The sequence below is a fragment of the Macrobrachium nipponense genome, chromosome 13 (genome assembly GCF_015104395.2).
Source record: "Macrobrachium nipponense isolate FS-2020 chromosome 13, ASM1510439v2, whole genome shotgun sequence".
Classification (NCBI taxonomy): domain Eukaryota; kingdom Metazoa; phylum Arthropoda; class Malacostraca; order Decapoda; family Palaemonidae; genus Macrobrachium; species Macrobrachium nipponense.
In genome coordinates this window covers 11,686,806-11,699,305 of record NC_087206.1, presented here as the reverse complement: position 1 = coordinate 11,699,305, position 12,500 = coordinate 11,686,806, and the positions used below count along the sequence as shown (strand labels likewise).

General features: G+C 34.8%; 1 protein-coding gene across 1 annotated transcript in view; it reads right to left on the bottom strand.

Annotated features, from left to right (window-relative positions):
- LOC135225642 (myosuppressin-like) overlaps nt 1-12,500 on the bottom strand; it is an 81,289-nt gene that overhangs the window by 27,137 nt on the left and 41,652 nt on the right. The gene's annotated exons all lie outside the window — the stretch shown is intronic.

Below are 12,500 nucleotides of genomic sequence, written 5' to 3'. Positions count from 1 at the left end.
ATATCTTTTGCGAAACTAGGATAGACCACAAACCACTTATGCTATTATGCGCGTAAGTGAACATGCGTCCGATGTACACACAGGCGTGCACGTACAGTGAAGTACAAGTACACACACACAGTCGGAGTTGAATCAAGCGAATGTGTTTGCGTGTTTGTATCTGAAATTCTGAACTTCATATATCAAGAGTTCAGACACAGCTGCGTCTGATGTGGCGGAATTTAATTTAACAAGGGCGGTTACTAATTCATTCTATTTTGTGAGATTTGTACTCCGCGAATCCCGGCCAGAATTGAGTTAATATGAGATTCGGGTCTAATACGGAGAGGTTGTCGAAGAAATTCTGGAAATGATGAAAGCGATGTGATATGATTTACTTTAAAAAAATATATATATATTTGTACGCCTACCTCGTGTAGCTGACATGTACAGAATGGTTTCAATAATGCCATAACCACCGTTTAGAGTGTTATATCTCGTTTAATTATCAAAATCTTATGTAGGCCTTAAATGTTGGTCTTTATCATTAAAAAGCGAATACTTGGAAGTATTAAGATAAAGAAAAGATATGTAGCATGCCACTGAATTACTTCTCAAATTTGAGCTATAAATTGTAAATGACTGATGAATATGAAGATGAAACTTTAATACCTTTTGTGTGGCTAGTAGCAAACATTAGATGCATATATATATATATATATATATATATATATATATATATATATATATATATATATATATGTATGTATGTATACACATTCATACATACATGCATATGAAAGAGAAGAAGGGTTAGAGAAAGATTATTATTCCTTGTAAATGTGCAAGGATTACGTGAGAGCATTAACGCAGTCTTCCTTTTCGCCAACCCTCATAAATAATTGCCCAAACGGTCAGTCATTTCATCATTGGAAGCGTTTAGTCTCCCATCAAAAGCTTATGAAAAGGTTTTGACCCGTCATGCGAGTTATTGTGCCTCCACCTCTGGGTTAAAAAAAGGACGAGAAAAGCGAGTCATAAATACGACTCATCCATCCTGCAGCACTAAAAGGATTATTCGTGGCATTAGTGATCTTTTAATACCAAACTGCGTCTCTGTTGGACGGTTCCAAAAGCCCTGTTTCGGGGGGAGGGGGGGGGGGTGCGTGTCTGTCATCGTCAAAAAACGTAATAATACTTAAAAACAAGTCTATAGCGGAATGTCAAAAGGGGGATTTCTAAGCTGAAGATATGCATATTGAATGTGTTTGTATTTTTTGTGCATTAAAGGAAAGCCATTTCGCCTTCCGGCCTCGAATAAAATATTCGAGAAAGATGAAAATATATTGAAGATCTCCCGTGCTTTTGGGGGGAGACGTTTCCGTGCATTTTCCTGACAGTGGCGGAGAATTGTTACTCGCATTCCGGGTGTATTTGGTAGAGCCGAATGCGTCACTCCGAAATGCTAAAGTGCAGCTAACGAGAAATACGAGCAAAAGTAATAAATACAGATACAAATATTGGACTTGCATTGAATGTATCTGATATACCTTCCCGGGGTCTTAAATGATTCGTTTATGTTTTCCATAAACGAAATAAATCCGCCTCATACTTCATGTCTGATGAAGAGAGCTGCTGTCCCCGTACCGGTTTATATAATAGAGAGAGAGAGAGAGAGAGAGAGAGAGAGAGAGAGAGAGAGAGAGAGAGAGAGAGAGAGAGAGAGAGTGGGTTTAAGCAATAGGTGTACAATAGGTTACATAAATTCCCAGATTAGAAGGCGTTTATAAGAAAGAAAAAAAAAACTGTCAGGTTAATTGACTTTGTGTCAGGTTAATTGAGTTTGTGACTTAGAAAGAATGGTGTAAATACTTATATATATTTAGAGAGAGAGAGAGAGAGAGAGAGAGAGAGAGAGAGAGAGAGAGAGAGAGAGAGAGAGAGAATCATATCAGGGAGCTATATCATTCTGAAAAATTGTACATTATACTAGACGAGCTCCCGTCTGCAAAAGTGCAATTGCATAATTAACAACGTTAAAATTATCTTTTCAACTACATTAAGCTAAATCTTGATCAGGAAACATTGCTCTGATAGTCAAGAATTACAGCTGCAGTAATAATGCTGTGTATGAAACTTGTAACTCCCTGATTAGCCTGAACTCCACAGAACACTCAAATATTTTGATATGTAACGATTACGTAAATGATTGAATTAATAGCTAAAGGGCATTTACCGTAATGGTTAAAATTAAGCTAAAGGGGAAAGTTATCTCTCTCTCTCTCTCTCTCTCTCTCTCTCTCTCTCTCTCTCTCTCTCTCTCTATGAGTTTTGTTTGATTAAACTGTTAGCCTAACTAGACATTATTCGCTCATTTGTTTTAAATATCTTTTTAGTTAATTAATTTATTTATTTATATATTTACCAGCTGATTTATTGATTGACTGATTGACGGATTTATTAAGGAAAGGCGATTGACGTAAGGATAAATGACGCTTTAACGAGTTGAATACATTTGGAAATTGAATATCTTTATTTACGTTCACATGTAGTATACTCCCTACTTCTATACTGATACATATATATAATATATATATATATATATATATATATATATATATATATATATGTATGTATATGTATATATATATATATATATATATATATATATATATATATATATATATAAAAGTTGTATCTATGTATATTTTTCAAATGTATATTTGTAAGAGCATGGGGTCAAAGTGTGTAAAAAGATGTACGCATGCATATGTGAAACTGCGAGCGCGTATATACAGACGAATCCATAAAAGCACACATGAATAATGCATGCTGCCCAATGTTCCCCACTCGGCAATCAGGTACCATAAAAGTAAGTCCCAGTCGCCACGAAAACGATCCGGAAATTTTCGAGAGATCTCCAGAAGACGGAGAGTGACGTATCGGGAGCCATAAAACGTAAAACGCCGCTATCCACGAGTCTAATTCCATTTCCTGGATGAGCGGATGCCTCGCTATCCACCTGAGGTGGCTATCTTTCCCTCCCCCCCGCCGGCCGGGTAAGACGGCATCTTTTAGCAGTAAATTTTTCTTGATGAGCTGTGCTCACGAGGATTATATACACGAAGAGGCAGATTTATTGTTCCTTCTGCTGTAGGTGTGTTTGTGTATTGCATAAATATCTCTCTCTCTCTCTCTCTCTCCTATATATATATATATATAGATATATGTATATATATATATATATATATATATTATATATATATTTATATATATATATATATATATATATATATATATATATATATATATATATATATGTGATGTATATATATGCAGGTCTATGTATTATATATACGCACAAATATACTATATATCTTTATTTATATACATATACATATATATATATATATATATATCATATATAGATATATATATATATATATATATATATATATATATATATATATATATATATATATATATATTTTAAATAACAGCGATAGTCTCTTCGTAAATTCACATTTCGTTGTTTTCAACAACGCTGCCATTACGAGATGAAATTGATTGTTTGGTGTTTAACATCCTGGCGTCACCCTACGCAGGTCTTCGACACCTGAATCAGCTCATGTTGTTTATATGTTTTCTGATTTCAAGAAAACGTCAATATTCTGTGTCGCATATTCGTATTGGTGTTGTTATTTCCGTTGACGTAAAACAAATACGTATATGTAATGAAAAAAAGTTATTCCTACATTCAAGGCGAAATCTCTCTCTCTCTCTCTCTCTCTCTCTCTCAAAGGTACACGTATACTTTTCTCTCACTCTTTCTCTCTCTTACACAGATATTTAACGCAAATTATTCTCTTCTTTTTTTACTTGCGAAAACTAATATTTTCTCTCTCTCTCTCTCTCTCTCTCTCTCTCTCTCTCTCTCTCTCTCTCTCACATTTAACACGAATTATTGTCTTCTCTGTCACATGAGCAACCTAATATTCTCTCTCTCTCTCTCTCTCTCTCTCTCTCTCTCTCTCTCTCTCTCTCTCTCTCCAGAACAACATAATTCAGCCTAGTCATGCAGGAGAATTCCTTCCCCACTTAAATTCTTCCACCTGATAAATTTCGCCCGAATATCATTTGCCCCAAAGTCACTGCTGACTCATTTGGCCAGCCAAATCCTGCAGTTGTAGTACTCAAGAACAACGTTTGAAACAGCAAAGGGCGCGGCTGATTCATAAGTAATTATTTAGATCGTCCAATACTGATTTATTACATAAATACTTGTTGGTCTTGGGGCTAAGATCCCGTATATTGACATGGAGTAGAATAAGGTCATAAGGTCTTAATTCACTAATAGTTGTTGCATATCAATGGTCTCGAGCTCAGATATTAAGTAACTTTGATGATATATTACACATTTTGCGTCGAGGGTCTCAATGAGTAACGTTCAGATTTGTGTCGTAATAGGTTAAATGCTGCTTGGAAACTCATCATCCTTCCACATCATAAAACTTGTGTATTTACCCACGTTAAATGTTAAAGGGCAGACGCCATCTTTGAAAATCTCAGCACTAGAATTAAAAGGCAAGCGATGGAAGGCGCTGCTATATATACAACTCTGGAAGTATGTACAGTGACCGGGGGCACTGGATTCCGGATTAAATTCCTTAGGGTCATGTAGGATACTGTGTCCCAAAGCTCGAAGTGATTACTCTCTCTCTCTCTCTCTCTCTCTCTCTCTCTCTTCTCCTTTCTCTCTCTCTCTATGTGGTTATGTGGTGAGACCATGACATTTCGGCACCATCACGAGCAATGAAAGTGTTAGCAAAAGGTACCTGCTCTCTCTCTCTCTCCTCTCTCTCTCTCTACTCTCTCTCTTCTCGTCTCTCTTCGCTCTCCTCCTCTCTCTCTCTCTCTCTCATTTGCTGGTTATGTGGTTGGACCATGACATTTCGGCCACCATCACGAGAATGAAAGTGTTAGCAAAGTTACCTGCCTCTCTCTCTCTCTCTCTCTCTCTCTCTCTTCTCCTCTCTCTCTCTCTCTCTCTCTCTCTCTCGTGGAGTTTCGAAAGTGTTTTCTTCAGAGCCAAGGGTTTTGTTTCGGCTCTTACCAAAATGAAACGCGCCATTAACTTCGACTTGGAAGTCGAGGTGTTGGGAATAAAAAAAAATAAAAATAATAAAAAAAAATAGAATGGCCGTGAGTCCATAGGAATTTCTCTGGCAATTCATCGCAGCAGAGACATTGACGAAAGGAAAACAGTTTTTGTCTCGTTGCGTAATTGGGAGCTAACTACTTTCTCGTAAAGACGAAGTCGATTACAGGTTATCTTATTATTATTATTATTATTATTATTATTATTATTATTATTATTAGTTAATTTTTTTTTTATTATTATTAAATTATTATTATTTTTATTATTTTATTATTATTATTATTTATTATTATTATTATAGTTTTTTTTCATTTTTTGCTCTATCACAGTCCTCCAATTCGACTGGGTGGTATTATAGTGTGGGGTTCCAGGTTGCATCCTGCCTCCTTAGGAGGTCCATCACTTTTCTTACTATGTGTGCCTTTCGTTTCTAGGATCACACTTTTCTGCATGAGTCCTGGAGCTACTTCAGCCTCTAGTTTTTTCTAGATTCTTTTCAGCGATCTTGGGATTGTGCCTAGTGTTCCTATGATTATGGGTACGATTTCCACTGGCATATCCCATATCCTTCTTATTTCTATTTTCAGATCTTGATACTTATCCATTTTTTCCCTCTCTTTCTCTTAACTCGGGTGTTCTATGGTATTGCGACATCCCATTATTATTATTATTATTATTATTATTATTATTATTATTATTATTATTATTATTATTATTATTATTATTATTATTATTATTATTATTCAGAAGATGAACCCTATTCATATGGAACAAGCCCACCATAAGAGCCACTGACTTGAAATTCAAGCTTCCAAAGAATATGTTCATTAATGAAGAAGTAAGAGGAGGTAAAGCGTAGTACAGAAAGAAGAGATATCACTTATTGAAAAAAAAATATATATAGAGATAAATTAATAAAATAGAATAGAAAAAAATTAATGAAATGAAGTAAATAGAACAGAAATTTATGAATAAAAAGAAGTACTTAAAGTCCTTATTCCTTCGATATTTAATTCTCCAGGCACAAAGGAAATAATACACTAATCATGAATCATTTTCAAGCAAGATAGAACGGGGTAGGGTAGCCTTCCCCCATCCCCCCCAACTTCCCTTTTGGCATTGCCTTCATTTATTACTTATGATTCTTGTAAGACGTAGATAAATGAGAGTTTTAGGAGGACGGCCAGTCGAATTTTTCTAATGCATTTCGCCATTTTTCTTGAACATCCTATACTTCTGCAAATAAACAAGCTAGTTTATTTTGAGTCGTGCAAAAGGAAAACGTTTACTTTTTCAGATGTAATTGATGTTTGTTCAAGATATATGAATTGGGGTTGACTGCGAATGAACGCTGAAGTTGCTTGGTAAAAAAAAAAAAACATATGTATGTTAATACAAAATTTTTGTATTAGTCTACTTACATAATTAAGGCAGTTGTGCTTGTTGAAAAATAGAGAGACTTTTGTAAAAAAATCCACCATGATATTTGGAAATGACATTAAGGCTCATTTGTACATAAATTTTTCAACCAGATATAGTTACAAATTATGTTCTAAACATTCCTGTTCACAGCCACGCACGGAAAACCAAACAGCCGCAGAGAGAGAGAGAGAGAGAGAGAGAGAGAGAGAGAGAGAGAGAGAGAGAGAGAGAGAGAGAGAGAGAGAATATATAATATACAAGTTCAACAGTGTACGTTTCTCACTTTCATCATCGCAGTAAGATATTTCAAGACAGAAGAGACGCGTGAAGACCCCTAAAATATCTAAATTTAACGACTAGTTGGCAACACGTTGAAAGCGTGAAAAGATGAGAGTCGGTAATTCGAGTATGTCTGGCAAAATATCGTATTACAAGCACGATATCGTTGCATGCGCTTACAGAATTGAAATAAAAAAAAGCGTGAAGAGATATATAACAACACTTGATAAAAACTAACTCATAACAAAGAGAATATGGTGGATAGAAATTTCCACTGAAGTACACTCATATGCCAGTTAAGCTTGAGATTCTTTGCCATCAGCCAACAAGTGTCAGCCAAGGTTAACTGTGGCAGTTACAGATTTTAACCTTCCACTTTAAAGCTTTTCGTCAGACAAGAGTGTTAGTGTAAAATTTAACCTTCAGGATTTGTTCCAAAGAGAATTCTAGGTATTATAAGTAATAATAAAGCTAATACTATCATTCTGTTAAACAAGATTAAAAAGGAAAACTAGGGAAACGCTCCCAACTTTAAAAAAATCAATTTAAGTAACACTTACATTATTATGTGCTTGAATGTATTCCCTGTTTCCAGAAATGAAATACGTGAATACCATTCTTAAAATATGAAATTTAAAAATAGCCTTGATTGTGCATGAAAGGTGTTTTTTGTTCGACCATTGCCTGGGTATTTTATTCCCACTTTGGGTGTCTGTTTACTATAATAGCGGCAAAAACTTTGATGGCTTCATTATCGTGGCTTGGCAACCTACTGTTAAGAAATCGGACGCACGTTGATAGGTTGGACGTCACACTGCCACGTATGAGAGGATTTTTTGATCGTGTTAAAGTTCCGAATTTCTGTTTCTTTTTTTTAATTCTATTTTTATAATCATCTGGTTTATTCAAATTTAAATATGTATTTGTTTATTTCCCTGTTTTACTCCCTTTTACTTGACTCCTTTTGACTTCTTCAGCTTTCAGCTCCACGATTCCTACATTGATTCATCTGTAGCATTTCATTATTTCCTAATATTAGTTTCATAACAGTTTTACTGTGTGCGTCACTCGTCACCCTTTATAAGGTTTTAGGCTTTTTATTTTGTGGCCAGATGAGATGCTGAAGTATTGACATGCGATCACAAAAGTTAACAATGAGAGAGTTATAAACCTGCGCCACTAGAGTTACTCACAAGGACGTCCTCATCTTCATTCTGTCGAGGAAACACAATTCGGAGTCTTCTAAGTACCTGGGGTCTTCAAGGAGGCTCAGTTGATAGTGTTCACGAGACGTTTAAAGGCTTCCTTTGAAGCACCCTGTTTGTTTGCTCTACTTTACCAACTTCTTTACTTATTTATTTATTTATTTATTTATTTATTTATTTATTTATTTATTTATTTATTTATTTATTTATTTATTTAGCTTATGCCTTCATTGTTTCAAGATGAAAAATTTTTTTCCTTTAGTGAAATAAAAGTAAAGTAGATTTAACAGACATGCAATTTTCCCGCGTAAAGATAGCTTCATGTCATTTTGCATACTAAAGTAACAATTTGATTTATGCACAACGACTGAACCAGATGCCGAATTCCGTAAAGCTTTTCGTGCTCTTAGAATATCAGTGCCTTACGGAATCAAATAATAGAGCTACAGATATGCACTAGACACTCACTCGTGTAATTCCAAACTTTACCTGATCACTCTGCATTTACGAGTAAAACTGAAATATCTGACGAAGGGAGAACTCTTCGGGTACGTAATTTTCTCGTAATATAATTGAATATCAAACGTCCAGATGTCATAAATGAGATCGACATCAGTCTCCCAACTGAAAATTATTCAGTAAAAAAAATTGAAGTCGATCGAGTTTGAAGGAAAGTCCAAAGTTTAAGTCTCTGAAGACGAATTTTTGTTCTTTCTTTCTTATTTTTACCACGACCTTTGATCAGACAAGAAAACACTAGACGAACGAAGTTTCCGTCCTCGTGAGAATTAACTCTTAAGACCTGATCAGTGCTCGAAGGATATTTACATATTTAGAGTGAATTTACCGGGGGATAATGGCAAAGGCTCGCTTCTGTTACCTGTGAGCCAAGAAGGTGGGTTATATTAATGTTTCCCTTTGAATGATTATGAGTTTGTGTGGGGGCCGTGGGGACAAGGCGTTTCTAAAAATTACCTGGTTCAACGGGGAAAGAATTTTTTCAGAGATTAGGGAAGGTTGGGTGGAGGAGAGAGAGCCCGTAGAGAGAGACGAGAGAGAGAGAGAGAGAGAGAGAGAGAGAGAGATTTTTTAATGTCCTTTCAGTTTCTTTCAGGGTTGATTTATATATAGCCAACAAATAGGATGTACAAGTGACGTATATATATATATATATATATATATATATATATATATATATATATATATATATATATATATATATACACACACACATTTTATATACATTATATATACACTAGAAATCGACTGGCAGAGAGGGGATCTGTTAAAGTATGCTTGGTAAATTCCTTTTATTTTATAATAGACTCTAATTTTCATATTTTCAAGAAACTAAAATTGCCGTATTATAGTCTTATACTTACTCTGCAAGTTAAATGAAAAATGCCAAAAGTAGAACTATATAAAATCGCGAGTGAATCGAGTAAAGTAATTGCAGATCGAGGATTTGCAACATTTGTATTGTGATTGGAGTCGAAAGGTTATGAAGCCATGCGATATTTGTTTTGTTATATAAGCAAAAATACGCACAGACACAAACACACATAATGACAAGTATATATATTTAATTGGCAAATATATATATATATATATATATATATATATATATATATATATATATATATATATATATATGAGACTGAGAAAATTATTCTGTTACAAGAGAATTCCATCCAATAAACTGAGCCCATTTTGGAGTTTTTATGGGCTCCTTTTATTGTATATATAAATATCTATATATATATATATATCATATATATATATATATATATACTATATATAATATTGTGTTGTATATGCAACTTAGAAGAACATATGACCATGTTATTCAGCTTCAGTAAAGGGAAGGTGCAAGAGAAAGGTATTCATCCCTCTCTCGAGTTAAGGTGTTTTTCTGTTCTCGTTCCTTCCATTATCATATATAATGAGTACTTTATAGGTTTACAATTGGCTGCATAATAGACCCGAAATCCCACATAGTAGGTGAAAAACACTCTGTAGAAACTGTCTCTGCTGGTGTTGTTTATGTGCATACGAACAACTTGTATATGTACATATAAATATATATATAGCTGTGGGTATGTGAGTTTGTGTTTGTGTATTTATGTATATATATTTGATGTAAGTTTCTTTTAAAACATATGTTGGGTCCTCTCCAATTGGACAGTTAAAATATAAAGTTCTTTGATCAATGTATAATTTGGTTTTCAATTCTGATCATTACCTATCCTGAACATCACATGAACACTATTCCGTTGGTTAAGCTAAACTAAATTACACCAGATAAAAGTGAAGTGACGCTTATTTCATAGTATCAGGAAACGAGAGATAACACCCATGGCGTTTATGTAAAGAGGCAATTAATCTTTTGGGCAGGTGTAAACCTTCTATAGCCTGGCACAATCACACCCCGAGGGAACATTAAATGTCCCGGGAGTCATTCGAAGCCTTTGTACCCTTCCTATGTCATTCTTTAGGGTCCTGGATAATTAGGGAGGTAGAGCAGGGGTTGACTGACATGATCTGGGTCATTAAGGGAATAAAACAGGGGTTAATTGACATGATCAGGGTTATAGTGGTTTTCCTTTTGTTTACATTCCAGGTTTTGCAGTTTTTTTTTTTTTTTTTTTTTTTTTTGGGGTGGGGGTTGTTTGTCGCTCATAGACTGAGTTTTCATATGGTTGATTGGCGTGATAAATGTGTGGGTTCTTTTGCTTATATTTTCATTACCAAACTTTTGCAGATATATATATATATATATATATATATATATAATGGTATAATATATATATATATATATATTGTTAGACTGTTTTGTTAGTGGGAAGAAAAAGGTAAGGTAGACTCGATCGTGACTAAAGTATATTATATATGTTTTTGGTGACTACTGCATCGTTCAGACGTTTTTAGAAGGGTACTCGTTGCGTGCAACATGGCAATAAACGTCAGGTGAAAACGTTCCTTATCGAAAATCTTGTTCAAAGAGCATCTAACCAACCGCGCTGATGTCCCAATTTTTTTTTTTTTTTTTTTTTTTTTAAAGTTTTTTTTTTTTTTTTTTTTAAGAAGAATCAAAATATTTCATTGTCAGAGTTTAAGAAAACTTTCAAATGGATTCGTATCACTGGGTCTCAGTTAATATCGAGTTTGATTAGCGAGCAGGAAGTCACGCTTCGTTCGTGATTCGAAGTAAGTTCCGTTCGTGATTCGAATTAAGTTCATTTAAGTTTTCTCGAGATCTTGGTGTAAATCAAGTTGCTGGAGATTGTCAACCAAACAATTCGTATATTTGGTAATGTTTTATGGGGTTTTTGTTGATAACCACTCCCGGAATGAAAGCCTTCCTTTGTTATGGTCATATTCATCGAATTCTGTCTGTAAACGAAGTTCAAGGTTCCCGAATCTTATGTCAAAGGATTCATCCTGGTGATCAGGTTCAAGTTTTTAATTTCTTGTTTACTATTTTGGAGACTGTCTTGAGACTATCCTGCCACAGACAGGTTGCCTTTGTTAAAATTGACTATTTATCTAAGTGGCGGCCTTAATACTCAGTTATACCTGCGTAGTTATCCCTGCACAGTCGGCCTGTTCAGGCAAAAGTGAACGCACCGGTCAGTTTTGCCTGAACAGGCCGACTGCGCAGACAAGACGGCGCAGGTGTAACTGAACGTTAGTGGCGGCCTTAAGCTGCGATAGCAATGGAAAGCATTTCACAATCCGGAAGTAATGTTGGCGCTAGAAGCGAAATTCCTAGAATACCAAAAAGTACACTTTATCAGAATCACCTTCTAAACCAATTTAGATAAGCACCTTCGATGCCAAGAAAGCTCTTCATCCGGCAAAATTCGGTTACGCCAAGTGGAATTGAAGTTCACGTTCCCACACGAATGCTCACACTCAGTTTAAACAATCATAATCCAGATTGTAGATTGGCTATAAAATATATACCAAATATATGTAGGAGGATATTGCCATATGACTTTAGGAACGTTTGTTGTATATAAATTCACGACCTTTTAACATATGTTTTTCGGACGATATTTCCCATTTTACCAGCAGCATTTATTTATGCATATGATCAGATTTTTCTGGGAAGTCATTTGGAAGCAAAAACTATCGCAATACAATTCAAACGAGATAGAACTGTCAAACGAGGCGGAATTTATGGGCGAGGTTTAGCTGCGTTTCGGAGAATTCATTTGGTGTTGTTGCTTTTTTTTCAGGGTAATGCAAACGATTTTAAAAGATAATTTTGATTGGTTTGCTTTTGTAAATTGAAGTTTTTTTTTTATTTTTCGTATTTTCATTCGGGAGCTCCGAGTCTAAAGGTGACTTTTTCCATTCCAGAATTATTAACTTCGTTTGAAATGTAGTAAGTAGAGGAAATTCACGACGAGATTAAATTGATTAATGAATAGATATTTGAAATAGTTTAGCTG